This window comes from Anolis sagrei, chromosome 1, assembly GCF_037176765.1.
Source record: "Anolis sagrei isolate rAnoSag1 chromosome 1, rAnoSag1.mat, whole genome shotgun sequence".
Taxonomy (NCBI): Eukaryota; Metazoa; Chordata; class Lepidosauria; order Squamata; family Dactyloidae; genus Anolis; species Anolis sagrei.
The window spans coordinates 196075226-196101794 of record NC_090021.1 but is presented as its reverse complement, the minus strand read 5'-3'; the positions used below and the strand labels follow the sequence as shown (position 1 = coordinate 196101794).

At 40.1% G+C, this 26569-nt stretch overlaps 1 protein-coding gene across 7 annotated transcripts in view; it reads left to right on the top strand.

Annotated features, from left to right (window-relative positions):
- B3GALT1 (beta-1,3-galactosyltransferase 1) overlaps positions 1–26569 on the top strand; it is a 391634-nt gene that overhangs the window by 157822 nt on the left and 207243 nt on the right. For all 7 annotated transcript variants that reach the window (XM_060778436.2, XM_067471829.1, XM_067471826.1 and 4 more), the window contains one exon: positions 25540–25702. The gene's annotated coding sequence lies outside the window, so the exon portion shown is untranslated. The remainder of the gene's footprint in view (positions 1–25539; positions 25703–26569) is intronic.

Sequence of the window (26569 nt, the reverse complement as noted above, 5' to 3'; positions counted from 1 at the left end):
GCTGAAGGAAAAGAATGTTTTCGTCTTCACACAAGGTGCAAGCGAGTGTCTGCTAGCGCTGATGGAGAAATAGGAACAGTTCCTCAGAGTGCAGCAAAGTGGTGCCACTTGAAATATGAGTAATGTGAATTTGGTGATTTGGGAAGGGGTCCATAAAAGTCCCTCACTGTTTCCTTTCAAATTACAAGAGCGTGAAAACTGTGAACCCTCTCATGTTTAGGTGGACAAACATTGATGCAGGGATACAAACTGATCTCAATACTCCTTGGAACTGGTCTCAAGCATGAGCAGAATTTTGACTTCTTCTTGTTTGTTATGTAATATGAGACAAAAGAAACCACCAAGAAAGAAATACCAACCAGGGTGTTAGAAATGATGTCTGGGTCCCTTCTTTACAGTGTATGAAATGGCAAGAATACTTGGAATGCAGTGGCTCTGCCATTTCAATGGGGAATTGGTTGCAAGATTTCCTATGGATTCCAAAACAAGTGGACACTTATATGAGACTTTACAGTATATAAAGCTCAAGTGCCACCCAATCACTTCCATCCTGACATACATCCCAAAGGCAGCCATTGTTGCCACCATGTCCTGAAGACAGCTGCAGTTTCATGAACACCAGCTTCTCCTTCCCACCACAGCACTCACTTCTAACTCTTCCTTTCCCACTCCCTGCCTCATTACATGTAGTAATAATGATAATCATCATCATCATCTTTATTTATACCCTGCCTCCATCTCCCCAAGGGGACTTGGGGCAGCTAACATGAGGCCAAGCCCAACAAATTACAACAGAGCAAAAGAATACAACAAAAGATCATAAAATAACACATCAAATAAAATACAATAAAATAAATCAATACAAAATAATCACAGAGTATAATATACATAACAAAACATTGAACCAAGTGGGCAGGGCCAAATACAACAAACCCTAGGAGACATAGGTGAGTAGGGTAGTGTTATCTGATGGGAAGTTCTGCCTTCGGTGAAGGAGAATGGCCTGGCACTTGGCTAGTTAAAAGCAGCAGCAGAAAGATGTGAACGACCCATACCTTTCCCTTCACTGTGCAAGTGGACAGTGAACTGGGCCGAATGAACCCCATCCAAGTGGCTGCATAGTCCACAAATACTCTGGAGTTTGAAGGAAACCCTGGGCCTTTCCCCACAGTCATATAACCAGAATATCAAGGCAGAAAATCCCACAATATCTGCTTTGAACTGGGTTATCTGAGTCCACACTGGCATATATTCCAGTTCAAAGCAGAAAACGTGGGACTTTATTCAGCTGTGTGGAAGGGGCCCCTGAAGTATCCTCTAGCTTGGAGTTGTGTGAGTTGGTTAAGGGCTAAAAGCTCCAGATAAGTACTAGAAGTCTCCATCATTGTGAAGGCTGCCATATTTCCCATGTAAACAACACTTTAATCTTGCAAGGAGATGCCTTAGTCTCCTACTCATACAGGGCACCATTAAGGATATGATTCTATACCATCATTTCAGTTATGAGAAAAATGGGGCTTGTTTTCAAACTGATCATGTACCATATTAAGCAATCTAAAGTCTTCCCACAAAGAATTTATGGTCCTTTAGTTCCTTTAATAGCTTTAGCCTTTTTTGTCAATTATTCATTTAAAGGTTGGCTGCACAATGAGCTGACTGAGGTCATTTTACTATCTGTTAAAAGACAGACCACAAAAGTTTTGTGAACTTCTTTTTTTGATGCTATAATCTAAATTGAATTCTAATACATTAAAAAAGTCCTCTTTCCACATCTTCCTTTGCTGAATGCACCTGCAACTTCAGCTGCTGTGGAAGAAGTCTAAATACAAAGAAGATCTAGAGCAGGGGTCCCTCAAACTAAGGACCGAGGGCCAGATACGGCCCTCCAAGGTCATTTACCCAGCCCTCACTCAGGGTCAACCTAAGTCTGAAATGACTTGAAAGCAAACAACAACAACAACAACAACAACAACAAACCTATCTCATCAGCCAAAAGCAGACCCTCACTTCCCATTGAAATACTAATAAGTTTATATTTGTTAAAATTGTTCTTCATTTTAATTAATGTATTGTTTTAAATATTATTAGTTTTTTGCACTACAAATAAGATATGTGCAGTGTGCATAGGAATTCATTCTTTCTTTCTTTTTTCAAATTAGAATCCGGCCCTCCAACAGACCCTTTTATTTGACGTGTTATTTTATGATCTCTGTTTAAAAAGTTTGAGGACCCTGATCTAGAGTATGTGATGAGGAGAATTCACGGTAGTTCCACACACCCCCATCAGTTTTATAGGGATGCAAGAAATAACAAAAGGCATGGCACTCTGATATCTCCATTCTAGAGTAGATTTTCCACCCCCAAAGTAGCAGAGTCACTAGCCACCCCTGACATGGATGTAATCTGGCTCCCACCCACTATATATTATAGGCAATTGTTCTTTTATGTGAATTTAGTTTTGACATATGATTGGGAGAGCTCCTTGGTCTCTGCCATTTACATTACTGCTCCAGTCTTGCAAAGTTAGGGACATGGCTTCCTTTGTTGAATTCATCTCTGTGGTTCTCAACCTGTGGGTCCCCAGATGTTTTTGGCCTACAACTCCCAGAAATCCCAGACAGTTTACCAGCTGTTATGATTTCTGGGAGTTGAAGGCCAAAAACATCTGGGGACCCCAGGTTGAAAACCTGGGGTCATTGACTCTATTGATAGGAAATTGTCAAACAAAATGCTATACAGCTTAGAAACAGACCTGCTTTTTCTCCCATTTGCAGGGATTAAGACTGTATGAGCCACATTTTGTGACAGCTGGACTTTTTAATGCATTTTCTTTATAGTTTACTCATTTGCACTTTTGCAGCCGTTCTCTTTACACAAGCTATGAGCAAGAATTATTTAAGATTGGAATCCATAGTCGCATAGAAGTGCTCTGGCCATGTTTATGTACTCAAAGTGTGCAATGAGAAATTCTCTCTGTTTGCACACAGTATTTCCTCAGAGGTGAAGCCTGGAAAAAATGTAGAAATGGGACTGTTCACACATGTAACCGCATTGAGTCGCCTGTCTGGGCTGAAAAATGTGGTATACAAATAAAGCAAATAAATAAATGTTCTCTCTGGTAAGAGATGTCTCCTTAACCTACAACCTGTTTTAAGATAACTATAAACACTATTGCTTTTCTTTTTACTACATTCTTCAGTTATTAGAATTCCTCCACGGAATTTTTGCTCCACTAAGACGACTTTTTAATGGCCTTATGCAAGAATAATGAGGGCATTAGAGGGTTCTTAGGAGTGATTGTATTCTTTTTCTTTAGCCATAGAAATTTTGAAGACACAAGAGGCATTATTTTGGGTTTTTTTATTGCAGAACCCCCAGCCCAGAAATTTTAGAAAAATACAAAAAAGACAATATGACTTTACAGAGTGAAAGCCTCGTTGTCATTTTGACAACCTATTTATAACTTTGCAATGAAATGATTATGTTTTATATATTGAAAGTATTTATACAGAATCTAATTACAAAATAATTTTTGGTAGAAATGGAGCAAGAAGGTAATGTAAAGGACCATTATTATTATTATTATTATTATTATTATTATTATTATTCAACATTTTATTATGCTCCAAAGACCCTTACTGCACAAAGTATGTAGGTAGTGAGATTAAGAACATCCAGTTGATTGAACACACAAATGGATGACATTATTTAGTCCCTGGTGGCTCAGTGGGTTAAAGTGCTGAGCTGCTGAACTTGCTGACCAAAAAGTCACAGGTTCAAATCCAAGGAGCGGTGTGAGCTCCCGCTGTTAGCCCCAGCTTCTGCCAACCTAGCAATTTGAAAGCATGCAGATGTGAGTACATCAATAGATACCACTCTGGCAGGAAGGTAACAGCACTCCATGCAGTCATGCTAGCCACATGACCTTGGAGGTGTCTATGCTCTTCGGCTTAGAAATGGAGTTAAGCACCAACCCTCAGAGTCATACAAGACTGAATGTCAGGAGAAAACCTTTAGTTTACTTACCCTGCTTTATCTCTCCAAAGGGGAGCTCAAAGCAGCTTGACATAAAAGCATTAGTATACAATTTAAAATATGCAAATATTAAAACAGAATTAAACACAAACAGCACTAAAAAAATCACTGTTAAAATCCATCAAAACATATTCAAAGTTAAAACCACAGCACTCCCCTGACTAGATCTTAAACACTTTCGTCTTTAAAAGCCTGTCTGAATAAAACAGGGGAAACAGACCAAAAAAACCCCAATAAACTGGGGGTGGCAGCAGGGGGAAATCAATATTATTAAAGCAGAAACAAGCATTTTGTCATCACTGGTCCATAAAGCACAAAAAGAACTGAGAAAAAATGATGCTTACATAAAAGTCCTCCACTTACACAGTTTCTAGAAATGAAGCAGTGAATACTTTATAAAATACATTTTATTCATTATTCTAAAAGAAAATATTCAATAATCCATTCTTGTGGGGGGAAAGGGGGTATTGAAAATACAGGGGGGGAATTCTGTCCTCTCCTCCCTTCCCCAAAAAGGCTTTCATATTTCTATTTTTGTGGCCTGGTTCCTCATCTTCAGTCCCTGGAGTGAGTGGGACCACTTATAAGGAGAGAGCCCTGACATGAAAGTGTGCGTGCTGTCCATATTTGTTATAATATTGTTTTTTTAGTGCCATCTTCTGTGGTGTAGGATGAATGTGTCATTATAATAACAGCAACAGGAACTGGTTTTTTAAAACATCACACTTATAACATCATCAGGGCCTGTCCTCTGTGTCATAACAGGGTCTCAACCCAAAAGCTCAAGTTTTTGTTCTCTGAGTCTGGGATAGTGCTGACCTGCCAGCCCTTATTGTCATATTTAAAGCATAAGGTTCCAAATTGTTTTTAAAACTGAGAATATAAATGGCTTGGTGCCTTCAGTTCAAGCACTGAAAATGTGAGTCACTACAAACAGAGATATTAGGAAAATGCATATTGGTAATTCATCTAGATTTTAAGCATGCCCATTTCACAATTACAGGTAAATATGGTGGGATGCCATATAGCTTGTTTAACTTTTACTGTTTAACTCTGATTTATCACTAACAATGTGTTTGGGCTATACACCGCAAAAGTGTCATTCTTCTGGCAAAATAGGACATCTTTTTAACAACTCCAGTCCAATTCTGTGTGTGTCCCAAGGGTGCTGACTCTATTTAAGTGCAATTTACAAAATAGTGGTATATGTTTAAAAAGTGGCACCTTACCTCTATCGTTAGCCATTTACAAAATTCATCTGGGATTGTCAACATTCATATGTGAATTGTCAAGAAATATATCACTTGTCTTTGGGTAGAATCCAAAGTGCTAATGTTACACAATAGTGGACATTTCTGTTAATATAACAGAAGAGGAGACCATTTAAGGCAGCATTTCTCAACCTAGGGTCAGGACCCCTGGGGGGTTGCAAGGAGGTGTGAGAGGGGTTGCCAAAGACCATCAGAAAACATAGTATTTTCTGTTGGCCATGGGGGTTTTCTGTGGGAGGTTTGGCCCAATTCTATCATTGGTGGGGTTCAGAATGTGCTTTGATTGTGGGTGAACTATAAATCCTAGCAACTGCAACTCCCAAATGTCAAAGTCTATTTCCCCCAAGCTCCACAAGTGTTCACATTTGGGCATATTGAGGATTCGTGCCAAGTTTGGTCCAGATTCATCATTGTTTGAGTCCACAGTTCTTTCTGGATGTAGGTGAACTCCAACTCAAAACTCAAGATCAATGCCCACCAAAGCCTTCCAGTATTTTCTGTTAGTCATGGGAGTTCTGTATGTCAAGTTTGGTTCAATTCCATCACTGGTGGAGTTCAGAATGCTCTTTGATTGTAGGTGAACTATGTCTCAGCATCTACAACTCCCACCAATCCCACCAGTATTCAAATTTGGGTGTATCAGGTATTTGTACCAAATTTGGTCCAGAGAATGAGAATACACTCTGCATATCAGACATTTACATTACGATTCAAAACAGTAGCAAAATGACAGTAGCAACGAAAATAATGTTATGGTTTGGGTGACCACAACATGAGATTAAGGGGTCACGGCACTAGGAAGGTTGAGAACCACTGATTTAAGGGGATCCCTAAACTTTTTCTTTGGGTTGGAGGTGACTCAAGTTGAAGGGGAATTGGGATGGGAAGGTATTTTTCCTTCAAGCATTAGTGAAGCCATAAGGGAGATCAGAAGTCAGTTTCTAATCAGAGCAGCAACATTTGATCCCTCCTTCCCCCTTTCTCAAATCCAAAATTAAAACACCACCTTACTCCCCTCCAAATTATTTTGAATGTATTCCATTCCATTCTATTTTCATCACTGTAGAATTGGGTTGTCACTAATCAGCCAGGATGTTATCATGCTAATGTGTTACTTTTCAAGAACAAAGTTAATATTACTTCTTTTGTATATCACGTGTTCCTGTCACGTCTCCTTTATAAATATGGAAGGTTTGTGATTCTGCAATGAATTATAAATTAAATATTTTGTGATGGGGAACGAAGAGCCTTTGAAAGAAATATTTTCTTCTTTTGTGTGACTATTTTTGCCCTCATGAACTGAATATGTCTATTTTTATCTTTGTGCACAAATCAGAGAACCATTATAAAATAAATAATATTTTGTGTCTATAGCTTTTTCTTTTCTTGTAGGAAAGCTTTGAACAATCCCTAAAACATTCTGGCATTGCCATTGATCACCCTTAGGTCAACTGGTGGCTAAATAAAGTACAGAATGGCCCCTCGTACAAAAGCACATAGAAAGTCACACCCACTTTAATAAAGACTACTTGCTTGTATCAAGCTGTGTACAATTTTTAGAAGAAAAATCAACACTGCTTACAAACACAGCATGTGCATACTTCAAACAAACAATAAGACTAGCTGTAGCATTTCCATAGATAGGAATCTTAGAAGTTTATACCCAGTCACAGCAATAATGCAGCCATCATCCACTCCGGCAGGCAGCAACTCTCCGGAGTCCAACAGAGAGGTGTTTCATACCACCCACTGAGGTCTTTCTTAAAGTAGAAATAGTACCCACTGCATATAGCACATGTGATTTGCCACTGGGCTTTGGAAGTATGACAATGTACTGTAGAGCCTTTTAAAAAGAGATTCTATGGAATGTTAATATTTTATTTAAGTATTTTAGACTGTCAGCTGCCAGTAATGTCCTTCACTAAAATACTCCATTCTATTTCTTTTTATTGAGTGCGGATGATGCCACACTTATCCCTAAATATCAGAAACTAGCTAGTGGAAACATGCTCCCCAAAGCACCCTATAGCATTGTGAGTAACATGCTATGTCGCTCATTTCAAGATCTTCACACATACACACATCTCCATGACCAGAACGTCTCTCATGTTGTTCAGGCTGGAATGCCTATGCATGTTCACCCTCTCCTGTCCTTTTTGTGTTGCTATAGCAGTTGACAAATACAACAACAACAAAAAAGACTTGCTTCTGAACCCTCACCTCAGTATTCCCAACATAAATTCTGACTATCAGTATAAATGTGTGTGTGTAATATAGAATCTGAGTCTTTGATCTAGTAGTAGTCCTTTGGCTGCAAGACTTTGGTAAAAAAAAAAAAAAACAAGCCGTGATTCTCCAATTGTGAGTCATTCAAGCTATTCTTCAATACTTTATTTTTTATGCTACTATGGCAATTAACTAGAAGAAGGGATCACTGGATTATTTTTCATTGTCCAGGTTTCAGCGGTGACCAGGGGAGCATTTGCACAGCTTCGGCTCGTGCGCCAACTGCGCCCGTATCTTGGGAAGTCTGACTTGGCCACGGTAGTACATGCTTTGGTCACATCCCGCCTCGACTACTGCAACGCTCTCTACGTGGGGCTGCCCTTGAAGACGGCCCGGAAGCTTCAGCTAGTTCAGCGCGCGGCAGCCATGTTGTTAACGGGGGCTGGACGCAGAGAGCATACAACGCCTCTGCTGTCCCAGCTCCACTGGCTGCCGATTTGCTACCGGGCCCAATTTAAGGTGCTGGTGTTATCCTACAAAGCCCTAAACGGTTCCGGCCCAAAATACCTTGCAGACCGCATCTCGGCCTACGAGCCCACGAGGGCCTTGAGATCATCCGGGGAGGCCCTTCTCTCGGTCCCGCCTGCCTCACAGGCACGTCTGGCGGGGACGAGGGAGCGGGCCTTCTCGGTGGTGGCCCCCCGGCTGTGGAACACTCTCCCCGCTGAAGTTAGACAGGCGCCCTCCTTGATGGCCTTTCGTAGGAGCCTAAAAACATGGCTCTTTGAACAGGCCTTCAATTGAGTGTAGTTAAATTGACAATGGAATGAACTAGGACTACGAATTTTGGCTATGACCCCAGGACTTGACGAAGCGGATTTTTAGTATAAGTGTATGTTATGTTGTATCCGTCTGGTTTGTATTGTCTTTATTTACTGTACATTGTCTTCTTGCTGTTGTGTTCACCGCCCCGAGTCGCCTCCGGGCTGAGAGGGGCGGTCAATAAATGCAAATAATAAATAAATAAATAAATACTATGAGGCTGGCTAGAGAGAGCTTCTGCAATTTATTGACAGCTGTACAGATGTAACAATACTGACTTTTTCATTTTGATAACGCATCCAAGTAACTCACAGAAAGTCTTTCACACTACACAATTATAGCCCTATGATTTCACTTTAATTGCAATTTGGTGAGATTCTAGAGCTTTCTGGCTGCAAAGTCTATAACTCTACCTAAACTGTAACTTGCAGGATTTCATGTGCAGGAACTAGAGCAATTAAATAAAGTCATCTTCTCAAAAACAGTTTATGCAAAACAGTTTACACAAAACACAGGAGTTTTTTTTAACCAAACCAAAGGATACATGCAGGAATTTTTTTGTAACTTTATCTAGCAACTTTATCTTTCATGTGAAATGACAGAAGATGTCAAAGGAGGAATCAATGACAAACGCCAATAAAACTGCTAGTTCTGGCCTGTCTTTGGAGAGAGAAAGGGCAAGCAACCAATATTACTTGTTTCTACTTCTTTAATACATCATCTTACCCATGTAACTATTCAATATTGTCCTTGATTTGCATCTTCTCTCAATCTGGACTATCCCAGGAGAGCCAGACTTCTCTCTTGCCAAAAGGTGGTGCCACCTGACAACCACCTTCTGTTGCTCCTTTAGTTTCACTATCCTATATCTCCCACACCCTTCTACCCACTGAAGTCATTATTTTGAATCCTTTCAAATGTCTTTTGCTTTTCCTGGTCCCTAGCTTTCTGCTTTCCCAGAGTCTCTCAGATTCTGCTCTCTTTCTTTTTAAAATTCCACTTCCCTTATCTTCACCCAAATCACCTTCATTGTGTGAACAGAGTATGAAAGTGTGGGAACTATTGTGTCCTTTTCCCCAGGCATCAAAAACATTGAGCCAGATTTGGAATAGAAAGTGGGAAAGGCTTGCCCAGCTGTAAACCCAAATGGAGAAAAGACCCCTTGCCGATTGTATCTATGATTTTCCCTTAAATGTACATATCAATAGATGATTTCATTATAAGAAAGATGTAATTGTTGTTCAGACCAGGGCTCTACTCATTGAATTTAAAATGTTTGGCATAGGCAATGTTATGTGAAATAATGTGAATAAATCTAAGTCTAGGCTCATATTATTTATTCTAAATATATCAACACATAAATGCTGTTTTTCCCACCTAATCATTAAAGAAACGGTGCTAAAAATGAATAATGATTAACAGAATGCAGTGTAGCAACAGAAGCATAAAGTAGGTTAATCGTCTGCAAGCTCATGCATGCTATGTTAGCCTCTGGTCTTTTCCCTTAGGTATAAACATGATTTGAATTTCACAAAAGAGATTAAGAGAACATAATTTCCCTTTTTCTGTTTAATCAGGATTTGGGTTTGAAAGAATCCAATTTTAGAACTTTCCCCGAATTTCCATTGTAATTGCATTCCTGTGTTTACAAAGTTACTAAAGGAGATAGACACAAAGAATTACACATACATCATGCCCTCCAAACAGGAAGTGTGTGGCCATCCTACTTCAGAGCATGGTCAAGTTGCCGGGAGGTGGGGTCAGTGAGGAAAATGGGAGAGGCTGCAGCAGTTTGCTTTTGTCTGAGCTTATTGGGAGGGGAGAGATTATTCCCTCTCCTGTCCAGTCCCTTCTGCTATGGTGGGAAGTGGAATGTTGTGTGTGAGAGAGATACTGGGACACTGTAAAAGCAGCAAAAAAAGTGGGATGACAGGGAAAATTGGGATAGTACCTGCCAAATGAGGATGGTTGGAGAGTATAACACTCATATTTGAGATATTGGATGGAAAACACTTAATAAAATACACTAGACAAAAAGGAGGTTATATGAACATAGGTATTTTAACAGACATTGCATCAAAATGTTCCTAGTGCCTTTTCCTAGTGTTTTTCCTGAACTGAGCCATGGCAACTGAATGGTGCAGCTATGACTTCTGAGCCCATGGCCTCCATGTTGTAAACACAGTGCTGATTAGGTCCTAAGTCCAAACAAACACAGTGAGGCAGGTAAGCTAGCCAATGTCAACAGCCCAATGTCAGAAATGTCGAATACAGCAGAATATTCAAAAGTCCAGTCAAAAGTCAGAAACACAAAGTACAAACAAACAAGGGTGCCAGTGCTAAGATTGAGACTTCCATAAGTCAAAGTCAGAAATCTTTTGATAACAAGCCAGGAAGTAGCAGAGTCAGGTCTCGGGTCAAGAGAGAAAGGGCATTGGACTCAAGCCAGATAGATAAACTGTCTGCAGCGAGGGAGTCATAGCTCTGAGAGCTTTATATCTTAAGATTGCAGCTGCTGTTTGATTAACTAGCATTTTTCAGCTAATCTATGAGAATTGTGAAGCTCTGCCCACTGTAAGCAATGCTTTAAAGGTGTTGGTATGCTTCACCCTTCTTTATCTTGTTCAAATGTGTTTGCTTCAGCTTTAGCTACAGGGGCGTGTACAGTGCGGAGTGTTTGCTGTGGCAGTGAATGAGCTAGGCATCGCAGAATGCTGGGAGCTACTGGCCTTCATCTTCTCTGCTGGCCCTTCTAGCCACTCCTTGGTCTCACTATTCAGGCTGGCCATGACACTCTTATTGGCAATGAGGGCACAGGAGATGCCCTCCTGAGCTGTCACTCATTTGACAGTGTATCCCCTCCTCATCTCCATCAAAAGTAGACTGGTGAAGCCTTGTACTCTGCTGGCATCAAATTAGAACTGGAACAATGTAGGCTGCTTTCCCCCCAAATATTCAAAATGATATTTTTAAAAACAGACATATAAAACAAAACAAAAATGCAGCTAACAAGAGATGTTTAAACATTATCCAAAAACTTGCATGGGACCCCAACTAGCTGCGACATTAGTTTTTCCATTTCTGCATTTATTCAGAAGCTTCCAAGGCTTGAGATCCACTATCAGGAATGTCCTCTTTTCAGCTACCATTTCCTTTCCATCAGAAGGAATTCATATAGGGCATGGGCTTATCTTAGGAACTTTAATATACAGGGCATTAATATACAGATGGAACTGTTTTGAAATTGCTATCTCCCTGCAACCACGAACTGCCCATGAATAAAACTCTTACCACATGAAAAGCTGGGGCATATACTTCTGGAGTTAGGATTATTTCCTCAAAATGAAGTTTTGTAGATTGTGGAAACCTGTTTCATAGTGTGATATTAATGTACCCATAAGTATACCCTTGGTTTGATTTCTAAAGTGTTTGCCTATTTGGTCAATCATTTTGAGACCATCATACACCAGGATTCTCAAAGCTGCTCTCAAGGCGCTATACCTGAAGCCGTGTAGCAATTGAGACAATGGTCAAAGTCAAGGTCTTGCAACACAAACAAAGTTACAAATGTGTAACTATGTATCATCCGCATGGCTTGACTCCCCAGGGCTCTTGCTGCTTGTTGTGGGTAGTCTAAACAAACCCCTGTTGCTTTGCATGGCTGCTGGCTTTTAAGGTGAGTTTAGAAAAGGGAATTTGTAATTGTGGCAACAGTTCCACAATTATAAACATGACTACGAAACAGTTATGAAAGTGTGAGCCTAGCTTTGCATTTGTAACCACTCAGCGGGAAGCCAATCATATTCTTATTAATCCATCTGCTAGGATGTATAAGATAGAAAGAAGGACCATGGATTCCCCTTCCTCATCCGCATACATGAAAGATGCATCCCTTCTAAAAGAGCGCCTGCTGAGATGTCTGCCTGCAGCATCCACAAATTGTTCAGCTTGCCTTTTTATTCATTGCCAGATTAATGTGGGTTTGATTAATTGATTGACTAAAACTCATCTGATTAATATACTTAGATTTATTTAATCACAACATCCCCTAGTTACTTTCCACATTCAGCAGGAACCCTTCTGTCCCTTGCCTCCCAGCTAAACAGTACAAATTCTTCCCATCGAAACAGGGGAAACCAAACTGTGTTAAAATGTGTAAAGTCTACACTTCACACACAAGTAATTCTCCAGCTAAATGTCCACCTAGACTTGATATATTAAATGTTTGTGGCATTTGGGAAAGCTCGCTAATTACACCTTCTTTCTTGCTGCAATTCTTTTTAGAACTCTTCTATCTAAAAGTTAGGTTTCTGTGTTACTAAATGAGGACCCATTTCCTTAAAATCAGAAAGAAATAATTAACCTTGCACTGAGCTTGTTTTGTGGAAACCACAAGTGTCATTAATGGATTCTGTAGAAATGTATAGATTTCATAGATGCTCCCAACCACCTCTATAAAACAGTGTTAAAAGGAAGGCAGGCATGTCTGGGAGGATGAGCAAATAACTGCTTTTGTTTAGTTTTTGTCTTTTTTTCTGTTTCTCGTCTCCTTGGTGATCTGACGAAGGCAAAACCTTATTTTAATGATTCTATGCAAGGGGCTTGGGAGAAGGAGCAAGAGTTTTGCGGGGAATAATGACCTATATAAAATTTAATTGATCTAGGAAATTGATGCCAGCAGGAAGAATGGACTCTTTTCGAGGTGACCTCTGAAGACCAAGTTTTAGCTCTGTACTCATAAGGAGGATGAGAGTTTAATATTCCACTCACTTTAGTCTCATACATATTTCCGTTTTGAAAAATCTAATTATTTAGCTGCACTGCTAACTCTTTGTGTTGCTCCACATCATAAGGAGGGGAAATTTGTCAAGAGAAACAAATAATTTTAGTGGCATTTAACAAATAAGTATTGCTTAAGAACATGTTTGCTTAGTAGTAGTAGTAGTAGTAGTAGTAGTAGTAGTATGTTACATTTCACGTGTGCTTCTACCAAACTGGTAACTTCAAAGCAAATTTTGGATAATCTTTCTTATGCATCCCTACTGAAAATTTCCACAGTCCAATGACAAGTACAAAGTAATTGCTGACAACAATGTTCCACTTACCTGCTTCCATATTGTTTTGCTCTTGGAAGTGTAGAGAGAGACAGGAAAAATGTCTGGATGTCAAGCTTCATAACATTTATGACCCTGTAGTCTGCAATTCATTTCAACTTGTTGTATGATGAGACTCCTGTGATGAAGGTGTCAGTGAACTGGTGAATGAGAGAAATAACTCATTCTTCAAATCTTTTTTTCTGAGTAGCACTCTACTATTTAATTCCACTGAGTACTGAATAGTACTCTTCCCTACTATTAGACAGTCAGAGAACAGACTTCATGTATCATACAATGGTAATGAATTGTTACCTATTAATGTGTGATTGTTGTTGTTGTATTATTATTATATATTACTGCCATGAAAATACAGAAGTGCTTGTGGAATATTCTCCCCAAAGTGTCAAAGTAAATTAGCTTCTCTTGGGAACTATGCACCATAACATTTTGGAGAGGGGAATTTACTAATTTCTGCTGTGCTTTCTACTAAGGAGACTAGTGAATATTTCTTTCTGATGGGAAATATTTGCAATTTGGCATTCCAATGGCTGTGACACCACCTGGTGCCATGCTTAACTTGGTTAAGGGCAGCATGACCTTTATTGTTGGCTGCCCCAATACCTCTGGCTGAGCCTCATTTTCATCAGGGTCTTCAGGTATTTTACTGAAGCATCATATATTTGCTCTCTAGAGGAGGACTTTTATCTTTTATACACAACTGTATAAAATCCCTCATTATCTGCTTTGAACTGGGTTATATGGCAGTGTGAACTCAGCTAATCCAGTTCAAAGCAGACATCGTAGATTATCTGCCTTGATATTCTGGGTTGTATGGCTATGTGGAAAGGCCCTGAGAGGGACAAATGTTCCTGGGGCCCTTCCACACAGCCATAAATCCCAGAATATCAAGGCAGAAAATTCCACAATATCTGCTTTGAACTGGGTTAGCCAAGTCCATACTCAGATAATGTGGGATTTCCTGCCTTGCTATTCTGGGATATAGGGTTGTGTGGAAGGGCTCCTAGTTTCTTCCTCACTCCACTATCACGTTCCTGTTTGGTCCCTGGGCTGTATCATTGCCACCACCATGGGGATTTTTTTTTTGTGGTGGTGGTGGTAGTAACAGTTTAAATATAGGGCTGAGTCCAGTTCTTGATGCCAGCTGGAGTAGACTCACTGACTCTATTGGAGTTTCACAAATGTTGACTTGTCATTCTGCCACTAATTTGATCAATCTGTTCTAGTCAGGACAAGTGATTGGATTTAGGCCACTATGCATATATATATATATATATATATATATATATATATATATATTTAAAAATGATAGTTGCTTCTATAAAAGCAGACATAGAAAATTCTAGAAGTTGAGCTGGTATTTATTTCAGGTAAGAAAATAGAGTTCCAGATGATCTGTGAAAATTGTATTGTAGAAAGAGTCCTGGAACAGATCCCTCATATTATATGTAGGTCTACTCTACAAGATGTCTTTGTTTGGATTCATCCTAAATAAATAGAATCTTTTCTTTTATATCTTTTTCTTCTTCTTCAGAGTTCCTTTCTTCTTTTATTTTAATTTCCTTTCCCTTTTTCACATCTCCCCATTTCTACCCTTTTATAAGTAAAAAAATGAAACTAGGAAACATTCACAAGACTTGGGGACCTTGTGTTAGCATTAGTGCCTGATCTGAGGATAGTTTTTCACCACATGGAAATCTGGGTCTTTCTCATTGTAGGGTAATCAGCTGAATCAAATGAAATCGGCCCCCAGCATAAGGCCTAGAGTTTCCTAGCAAGGTGTTCTCTGAACTAAAGAAATGAATGATTATGTTGTTTATGGTTTTCTTTGAACTGTTGCGGAAGTCCTGTACCCTCAACCCTAGCAAATGTATAGGGCACGCTGTAATTTTTTCATCTCTTATAAGTCGCTATTATTATTCCAACAGCAATCACAACAATTTTAGCTCACGGGACTTTATACAAAGCCCCATGTCAAGTGCCATGTTTCTAAATGTAGATTTATTTGTGTATATATTTTCAAAACTGGATTTTAAAACACTCTTTAATTGTGGGATTTTTTTCTTTTCCTTTTTTTAAAATGTTTGATCAGTTGTGTCATTTCCTAAGGATTTAAATGATTTCCACTTCAGAACTTTAATATCCTGATTTAAAATGCATTTGGTTATTTTATGATTAAGGCATAAAACATTTAGTCAATTTATACTGGAAATGCAGTCGCTGTGTTGAAAGCTTGTCACTGCATGACACACTTCTATGTGGCCACAATTAACAACAGCTTACATACTGGCATCACTTTATATTTGAGGCACCCTGCAATCGGAGGCCACTACCTGTCATTTTCTGGTTCATTAATTACTTCATTATTCAGTGTTGTTGTGCATTCCCTAGGTTGACTTCTACCATTCCAAAGGTTTTCAAACACATAATACATATTTTAGACACATGCCTCCAGCAGACTTAATTTTCACACCTGTAATTCGGAAAATGTTAATACTTTCCCACCCCTTTTGTGGAAGGAAAAGTTATGAATGTCAAATGTTCCCTGGAACCAGCTTTGACTTCCCTTCGGCTGAGTCTGTCCTTTTCCCAACTTTTTGCTTTTCTAAATAATTTCTCCAAGGGAGGCAAAATTGAGAAAGGAGGGTTTGGAGATTTATGAAGTATACAAAGCAAAGAGTTGCATTTGTAAATGCACACATATCACCTGACAGTTAATTGCTTGTGTCACCTTTCCACAGACTCTTGATCAGATTCAGACTGTCATCTGAATCATCTACTTGTGCAGAAAAATATATCTATGGACATAGTATTTAAAATGGTTTGGAACTAGACCAAACTGAATATTCCCACCACCACCCAATTTGCTTCCTCATTGCAGTTGGTGCTCGTGGAAAAAGCAGCTTTGTATTCATTTCTCCAAAAATTCTTTCTTGGTGAAGATAACATATTTTTTGAAAACAATCCAGCAAATCACCATCTCAAATCTGCTCTTTAACAAAATGTTCTGTCAGTTTCATCCTTCGCCTCATTTAACTGAAATTTTGGTGATAATGGTCTTGTAAATCCAGGCCTCCTTTACAGGGGGATTCGGATATGGCATGGACCTTTTGAATGACTTTGGTCTTGTGGTGTATTTGCCATGGGATTGAGGACTGACCTAATACCAAAGCATTGGAGCAAAAAGTTGTCCCCAGCCTTTGGCCACTGACTTTCAAAAATGTTAACAATCAAAAGAAATATGAACCAACTGTCCATGGATATAATCATAGAGATAATGGCACCTCATTCACCATCACCACTAAAATGTTCAATTTCAAGCTCACACTTCACACAACCCAATTTCAAAAGCCTGAAATCACACAAACGCACATGCAGAGAAAGTCCCCAATGCCACATGATTACAGCTGCAGTTGTAATTATCATTATCAAATGAAAATGATAATTACAACTGATAAAGATAATTACAACTGTAATTACAACTGTGGCTCACTGGAGAGTATTCTCCATGTTAAAGTTTTGTAGGGATTTCTGTAGGATAAAATATTTTCCATCAACTCTGTGAAATGTTTCAGAGTGTTTTCTGTGTCAGTAAACTCTTATCTAAACTGTTGCATAAATTGAAACCTAAGCTAAATTTTGAAAGACCACCTAAGGCACAATATTTGCAAGCATTTTGTTGGGAATGAAATAATTTTGATAATGCTTTCATCATAACTCAATTGATTTGACTACGCAGTTGGCCTTCCACATTTTCAGCTCTTTTTTTTTACAAACTTCATTAATTCTGGATATATTTGTTGTGTTCCGTATGGGAAACTCTATCTCCTTCAGCATGACTCTGTGGTCAATATCTGCCATAGGTTGATCATGGAAGTGCATGGAAGCCAAAAATAGTACAAAATAATGCACTGACAGGACTGTAGTTTGGCATTCACTTTAGAAAAGTTGCTCATGTTTATTTCAAAGTGCACTCTACATTGCTGGATTTGTCTTATAACCCATAAATGTAGCAAAAATATGGTTCGTACCATTTTCTTGCTGGTTCTGTCCATTGCTTTTCAGACCCATTCTCATAGGGCCCTTCCACACAGAATTTGAAGGCAGAAAATCCCACCTTATCTGAGTGTGGACTCAGATAACCCAGTTCAAAGCAGATATTATGGGATTTTCTGCCTTGATATTCTGGGATATAGGGTTGTGTGGAAGGGGCCATTGTTTCACAGACCTTGAGGAACTGGGTTAATTTTTTCCACTCCCCTGTTGTAAACAGGATTTGTTCTCATTGTGGCTTTGGTCTGAGGGCTGGAAAGGAAGAAGGAAATTTCATTCCTATGCCTTATTTTGGGCCCCTCGCTCTATGCCCAAATTGTATTGTTAAGGCCCTTACACAGCTCTATATCCCAGAATATTAAGGCAGAAAATCCCACAATATCTGTTTTGAACTGGGTTATCTGAGTCCAGACTCAGATAATGTGGGGTTTTCTGCCTTGATATTCTGGGATATAAGGCTGTGTGGAAGGGCCCTTAGGTGCATTGAAGGTTTATTGACCCAATGACATTCACCTACATATTACATCATCATGCAACAATTGATTCAATGCATCACCTCTAATTAGGACTAACCAAGAGAATTGAATGGATTCTCAGATGGTCAAATCCAACTCTTAAAAGTTGAGTGTAAAAATACATTTTAAGAGAGAATTCCTTAGAATTCTGGAATCAACATGTTATCGAGATTTGATTAGTATTGTACTTTTTGGTTCAGAGAGAAAGATTGCTGTACTTGCCAGTGACCTTCAGCATGATTACTTTTCCATGGGGTTGTTGAATAAAACATCACACAGAGAAGCACATTGTAGGTTTGTTGTTTGAAATAGGCGATGCCCATTCAGTTCTATGGAAGTGTGCATATCATAATCCGTTATGACCAAGGTGACATCACTTGTGGATACATGAACTATAGTGGCCCATTGGTATCGGCTGGGGTTTTGGTACCAAACTGTATGGATCCCTATTATATATAAAACAGTGTAGCAAAATTGTGTCCTTCTAATAAAATGGCAAAATTAAGATTTGTTTTCTGGATTAAAAAATATTTTAAAGGTATGGCTGATTGAATCCATGGATACATGTGGAAATGGGAGGCCAACTGTATTTGTGTGGAGGCACTGTAGGAAGTGCTGGCCTTACATATCTCTTACATCCTCCCAGTGCACCTGTTGTCATCACCTAAAGATGATCTGCCCAGAGTTTCTATCTCAGCCGAATGCATGAAATCATATCATTATAATTATGCAGAAATGTAGTACAGCAAAGTGCTGTACTTGAGCGTTGACTCAAGTTTACCAAAGGATTATTGATTTAAAAACACACAAACATATTTGTTTAGAAGTTGATGCAGCAACAGTGGCTATTGAACTATGTAATGTAAATAAAACAAAGAGCCTATCTGATCATTTTACTGGTTTATGTAAACTTGTTTGTTCTACACTCACAGTATTCTTCGCTTGAAAATGATGATAAATACTGCTTCAAAGGACACAGAACAAGAAATAAGCTGAGATTGTAGAAAAGGCAGAGGAAATGAAAATGAGACATAGGAGGAGGGGGAAGGGAATATACAAAAGCAAAGAGGGCATAATTGGAAATATTCACAATAGAGTCAAATAAGCTCAACTTGGAAGCCATGATTTTCCTTATTTGCTCAGTGTGTCACATCATGCTTAGTTAGACCATTTTTTGCTTTCACTTTTTAATATATAAATACATTTATGTGAAAACAACATTGTATAGGAGCATCAATGCATACCGCCATACTCGGCTGTTCAGTCTTCCAAAGTAAGAATTGATCACCCACCGTTCACAACTATCATTTCTCAGTAGAAGGAAGAAAGCAGGATGTTTGTACACTAATGTATCAATCTGTCAGTTTCAGTTCAACTTTGTTTACCCATTTTCACATCCTAAGTTCATTTATGGATCATTTCTACCATCATTTTAAGTCCATGAGAAAAATTGTATTCCTTTTCTTGCACGTCTTCCAATGTGAACATTTTCCATAATTGATAGAAAAACATTTTTCTTAGGCAATATGGTTTGCCCATATGCATATTCCAGGGCACATTTTCTTCTTGTGTCTAACATTTTATGCATTGCTTAAATGGAAAACTGCATAACAAGAAAGATCATGGAAGTGGATGTTTAGGAATAACTGGCTTATTAGTCTTTTCCTTATTCCAGAGCTTAGCCAGGGCTTTGGCAAAATCACCTACTGAGTCAACAGGAAGCTCTCCAAGAGCAATCATGAATCCATCCTGATCCATGATCCTCCTAGAATGGATCATCTTAATCAGCCTCCCTCCCCTATAGAGGCTTTGAGTTCCAGTGAGTCTAAATCTTATAATGGAACTAAAGAAAGTTCCTTCACTATTATCCATACTTATGGAATATTTCCCACAAATCTACCAGAAACTACTTAGGACAGATGTATGGTTGTCATGGAGGCTATGAAAACCTGAGCTGCTTCTGGCGGTGAGGTCTTTGCACAAATGTTGGGTGTCCCCAAGCATAATTAGCTGAGGGGACTGCCACATCATTTCCAACACCAGCTAAGCCAGTTCAGAAAGGGAGGCAGTTGAGCACCAAAGTAGGTGATACACAAAGAGAATCCCTATTTTATCCTGACCACCCATTTTCAAAAAAACACATTTGGACCCAGCAGACAATGGGCTACAACACCTAGTGCACGAGATGGAATCCTGATGGACCACTACACTTCCTACTGCTCCTTTGGGAACCCAAGTAGATAAAGCTGGAATACATCAGGTCTCTCCAGTTTCATCCAGCCAGGTCAACATGCCCAGCCAAAGTCAAATCCTTGATCAATTGTATTTTTCTATTTATTGATCTACTATGAAGCAGCAGCATTCTCAGCTCACAGAGCCTGTTTCTAAAACTGTTCAAACTATTGGATGTGGAGCAGTTTAGGAGCGACTGACACTCAAGTTCTCCCTTCCTCCCAAGTTGAAGCTCTGTCTCCCTACTCCCTCAACCTATAAATCTTGCCATGATTGCTCCTTTGGCTACTCCCATGCTTTCTAAATACTCTGTATTGGTGCATTTGTTGACAGAAAAACAGTTTAAAGAAATATAGTTAAAGTAGAAAGGGAGGAAATCTTCCTCTCCCAAGCAGGGTACCTCCCAAACAGGAAATCTAGCCCTCACCCTTGCTCCACCCTCAAAAATAGTTCTCCCAAAAGATCAACCTCCTTTGGTGTCACCTGTCACCCAAAAAGCCCCCTTTATCCCCTTTAAGGCAGAGGAGCAGGTAAGGGCTATAGTGATTTCCCAGCTACTGACTCAGTACCTAGATCTTGGGGCTTGTTCCTGCAGTGAGCTCATGGTCTTTCCAGGCAGTAGTTCCCAACCTTTGGTTCTGCAGTTGTTTTGAACTTCAGCTCCCACAGTTCCTAAGAGTTGGTAAGCTGGCTAGGATTTCTGGGTGTTGAAGTCCAAAACACCTGGCATACCAAAGGTTGGGAACCACTGATACAGACAGGCAGCTGTTCTCAAAGAAGAGAGGCCACAGCAAACTGGTGGTAAGAGCAGCTACAGACTTCTCTAATCTGGAGTGACAGAGGTGGTGCTCCTTCTCTCTGATGTACTGACCTTTTACTACCAAGCTTACCAATGATTGAAATTGGAAATAAAAGGGGCCTTCAGTTGAATGATGGTGATTATTTCTTACCTGCCTCTTTCCATGGATTATTGCAGTGGAGAGCAACAACTTATTAAAATACAATGTATACAATCAATACAGATTAAAACAACCAGTACATAATGTAGAAATCATCTTTCTACGTGCTGCTGAAGTACATTTTAAGTATTAAGCCAAAATGCAGGATTAGATTAGTTAGAAAATCATGAAACTAAGCACGGAAATTGCTAAGAGAAAGTAGGAGTTGTTGGTTTGTTTTTTAAAGGGGAACTGACTGGTGAATACCTGGGAATGTAGTTTGATTAAGAGTTGCCTGTATAGATTCAGGCAGAGAAGGTCATGCTTTACTAACACATAGGAGTCATTTGAGGATATTACTGCCATGATGGATGGTATGAAGCCCACAGATTTAGTAAAGCTTAATTTGACAAGCTCTTGCACTTTGAAAATAATGAGTAAAGCAAGAAAGCAAGGGGTAGCATGTAAATTAAGATACCAGCTGGAGTGTCACTGAATGAGACTAGAGTTTGGAAATGTGAGTTTTTGTTGGTTCCAGAGTGTCCCAACCATCATAGCCACTGACCATGTTTCCAGGAGATGTTTTTTGGATTTAGGATTTTATCAGATTTTTTATCTGCATTTGCACATACATATTGGTGAGGAATAGGAGGAAAGGGAGTCCATCACACATACAATACTGCTGAGCTTTTCCTCAAAGAACTTTGTTGGGGGAAAGAGAAAGGATGGTGGTCTTTGCTTATGTATCACTTCCCTCCCCATAAAAAAACCACAAATGTCCCAGAGACTTTTCCAGCTATCAGCACAGGTTCCTCTAGTTTGGACCCAAATTAGGTCTTATTTATTTGTTTGTTTGTTTGTTTGTTTATGGTATTTCCTTATCAGCCCTTCACCTACTGGGGCCCTCAAAGTAGGAAGACTATAGTAGATAAAACTCAGAACATATAAATAGTTGAGACTTGACTAAATTGAGTTTTGCTCATTCCAGATGGTTTCAGTGCAATGTGCTTATTTCATGCATTCCTTGATTGCCATCACATCCATGTCGCCTTATAAATTTTTTGCCTCTTTGAATTATTGCATAGCAAATAAGGAACTCTGGGTTTCCCATTTGCCTTTTTTCAGTTTTGATGAAATAACTTTCATCTCTTTACTATAAAAAATAATAAAGAAAACCAACAGAAACTTGCATATTTCAGGGCATGAATATGTAACATCGGCACAAGATCTTCCCACTCACTGTGTCTAATTTCAAAATGAGTATTGTCATTAGAGTAAAACTATTTGATCTTTCTGAAAAGGATGTCAGGAAGGCACCTTTACTTCTGTATCGGCCTCATCAAACATCTTGGTTCCTACTTCACATTGTAAATTACTGCAGTGCACACCTGCTCATCTGCAACTATATTAATTAATCTTGCAAATTTCTAAAAGCCTGCTGGTCAGCAACAAGCATGTGTCTCTTCTTGTGAATTAGAATCTTCTTCTGAATCCTTGTCAAATTAAAGAGTAAGAAATCAGGTTTCATCGTCCAAAATAAATATCCTTCTTTCTCCATTCCCTCTGCTGTCCTTAAATAGCTGAAAGTGGGGAAATGACAGATGGGTTCTGTAAACTAATCAAAATAACTCTCTCCCTTTTTGGTGTAGTACATGCCTTTCCAGGCAAAATTATGAGCTCCTTTCATTTAATATTCTTGCTATGAAAATCTGGATACTTTTAATAGAATGTGGCATGCTTGATGGAAATACATTGCACACGACCCCTCTCCAAATTATGTTAAGACATGATTAATTGTGGTGCTCTGCAAGAAGAGAACAGCAGCAGGGTGTTTTGCAAATCTGAATTGGTGTGTTTCTGTGAAACATCTACAGTGGAAAGATGGGGAGGTCTAACTTTCAGAAGTGCAAATAGCAGGAAAAGTTTGAAGGAATCTCATCTTGTCGCATATACAGTGTTCCCTCGTTACTTCACGGTTCGCTTTTCATGGACTCGCTGTTTCGCAGTTTTCCTTCCTTGCTACTCACAGGACCAAGTCCTGCTTCTGCCACTGGGATGTGGCCCGGTGAGTAGTGAGTGAGCAAGGGAGGGTGAGTCAGTGAATGAGGGAGGGAGGGCCACAAAGGCAGAAGCAGTGATAGAAACAGGAGCCTGGCCACCTCTTCCAGGCTCCTGCTTCAGCCGCCACTTCTGCCTTTGTGGCCCTCACTCCCTCACTCACTGACCCACCCATCCTCCCTCGCTCTCTACTCACTGGGTTGAGTCCTGGTTCTGTCACCGGGCCCAGCCTGGTGAGTAGCGAGCGAGGGAGGGCATGTGAATGAGCAAGGGAGGGAGGGCCACAAGGGCAGAAGTAGCAGCAGAAGCAGGATCCGGGAACAGGTGACCAGACTCCTGCTTCTGCCACCACTGCTGCCCTTGCCACCCTCACTTGTTCACTCACCCGCCTTCCCCCCTTGCTCACTCACCAGGTCTGGTCCCAGCAGCAGAACCAGGACTCGGCTCGGTGAATAGCGAGGGGGGAGGGGTGAGCAAGCAAAACGGGTGGCAACAGTGGCAGCGGCTGCAGAAGCAGGAGCCTGGCTGCCTCTTCCAGAATCCTGTGTCCCTACTGTATAGATTTTCACTTTTTGCTGGTGGTCGTGAAACGTAATACCCTCGATAAGTGAGGGAACACTGTACATCTGAGCTGGTCTGTGCATTGCGTCTCACTTGCAACTGTATTTTACTCAACAGGCTAAATTAGTGGGTGCCAAACTAAGTGCCGGGGAGCACATAGTGTGCTACAAGATGAGCTTTGGAAATGAACATCACTCTTGCTTGATATTGCATGTATCTACAATTCAGAATCCATTCTAGAAAGGAGGCCCCTCTGATCCCCTCCACCTGCACATCTGTGGGTGAGGACATCAAACCTCATCACATGGGGAAAATTCCCCATTGTAGAACACTTCACCCACACAGCTGGCACAGAGCACCGCGGATCTCATCCCATGATGTACAGCTACTTCCAGCAGACTCCTTGCCGGTTACATCAGCAAAGTGTTCTATGAGGGGTAATTCTGATCATGGGAAACTATCCATGTTCAGATAGAAAATCATGGGACAGCACAGGAGCATGTCAGAACTGTGTGCTTTCCAACATGTGATGGGCAAGCGGGTGGTCAGGGTGCTGGGCGATGGATTCACCCCACTGCTCTATGATTTGCCACACTGCCCTACAGAGCCCCCTGCTCTCCCCTGCATCAAGAACCTCCATGTGATGAAGTCCATCATCTCTTCCCCCTTGAGATGCAAGGGGGGGGGGGGGGATTTCAAAGCATTATCGAAGAAGTAGTCCCGCGTTCCCTATTTATTACTCTGCAAAGTTAATCACAAAGCACTGAGAATTCTCTTCAGCCTTGCTATTCATAGACTGAGATGCAGCATGGAGTAATGGTTTCAGTGAGGAACTAGGGTTCTGGGAGACCAGAGTTTGAATCGCTGCTTGGCCATGAAAGCATATTAGGTGATGTTAGGCACATCATGCTCTCTTAGCCGTGAGCTTCCATGCAGAAGGGAGAGGTGGGCGTGGCCAAGCACAGCGCTCCTTGGAGGTCGCTGGGAGCGAGGCCTCCAAGAAGGGCTGTGCTTGGCCACGCCCACCTCTCCCTTCTGAATGGAAGCTCACGGCAAGGGAAGGAAGGGAAACTACGAGATTTTCATGGTTCTGGAGGGAGGGGCACCTTCCATTAACGAAACAAAGGAAGCGATTCGTATTTCCAATCTTTTTTTAAAGAAAATTTCGGAAATGATTTCAAAATTGAACTGCCAACGCCCCTATATACAAAACGAGTTTAGAACCATTTTTTTTTCTTGATCAATCAAGCCATATATATATAGTGTAAATAAATGTTAAAGTATCTTTTTGCAGCTGTGAGTAAATACATTTATTGCCAGGACAGGTGTTGATTTCTTAACTTACAACATCACACAAAATAGATATTTTAAATAAATGTTGGTATGTTTTATGTGCCAAAAGCTTTGCAAAATTCAGATTATTATTGCATTCTGATCTGCATATTAGCCTATGAGGTTCAGACCACATCTACTTGTCTTGAAATGTGGGCTGATCAAAATCCGTCAGCATTCCAATGACACAAAGTGCATGTGGCCTCAGTCTTGAATAGGCAGACATTCTATGAACTAGAACTAATTTCACTCTCTCCTTTTCAGGGAACCAGTTTTGCTGAGAGATCCCATAGATTGTATACATCTAAAAGGGGCTTTAGCAGCTTTTCTGATATAAAATGCATATCTCTCTGACACTCTCTCTCTTTTTATAACCACACAGGTTCGACAACATGCAGCCCAAACAGCTTTGGTGTTGAGTGGGGAAAACCCAGTCAAATTCAGCAGATAATGAAGAACTACTACAATACAGATGAGATAGAACCATGCCAAAATATCCAAAAACAGAATACAAACAGAAAAAACAGAACATCTTGAAACATTGGGTAAGTGATCCATACATTTCTTTCTAAAACTTGAGATTCCTCACCAAAAAACCCTCAAAAGATGAATATATCATGTGAGATGTTTCCCCTCCATGCATCCTCTTGACATGCCCCTGTGAGTTCTGTCCCTGTGCATTGTGAGTGACTCTCTGCAAGGAAGTGTGTTATATATCCATGTACTATCTCTGTGAATGGGAACCCCATTTGTGCAAGGTGCCCTAATAAGAAGTCTGTTGAAGGAACTCTATGGGTGTAGATTCTGCAAATAAGACTCTATAAACAAGACTTCTTTTTACAGGCTTCTGTCTAGATGTGTGGACACATCTCACATCTGTGGAAGAAATGATGGTTTGACATGTCCAGACAGCCTGCTAAGAATCTCTAATTTCCATGATTTTTTTGCTTCCAGCTTGAGAGGAGTGTTTGTGATGGATGGTGTAGCTTCAAGGTTTCTACAATTTGTGCTGACAAATGTCTGCGCAAAACTAGACTTCTTTTGCAAAGCAATGAACACATATGCACACAGAAGCTTAGAAGGACTACCTGACAGAAGAGACAAACAACAACCCATCTAAAAATCAACGTAATGGGGTAGTTACTATTATAATTTAGCTCAATTCACCAGAAATGAAGATTGTGAACTTTCCTAGTTCCTAGGGTACGTATAGAGAAAGAACTACCAAAACAAAAGGCACGAGGACAGGACTGGGGTGGAGGAGACATACATTCTGCACACATTCCTAGAATGGCTTCCAAGTTGCTGTAGATCAATGGTTCCTAACCTGTGGTCTGTGGATCACCAGTGGTCCTCAAAAACTAAAATATGGTCCGCAGCCTCACTGCTACTACACCGTTGCAACGGGAGCG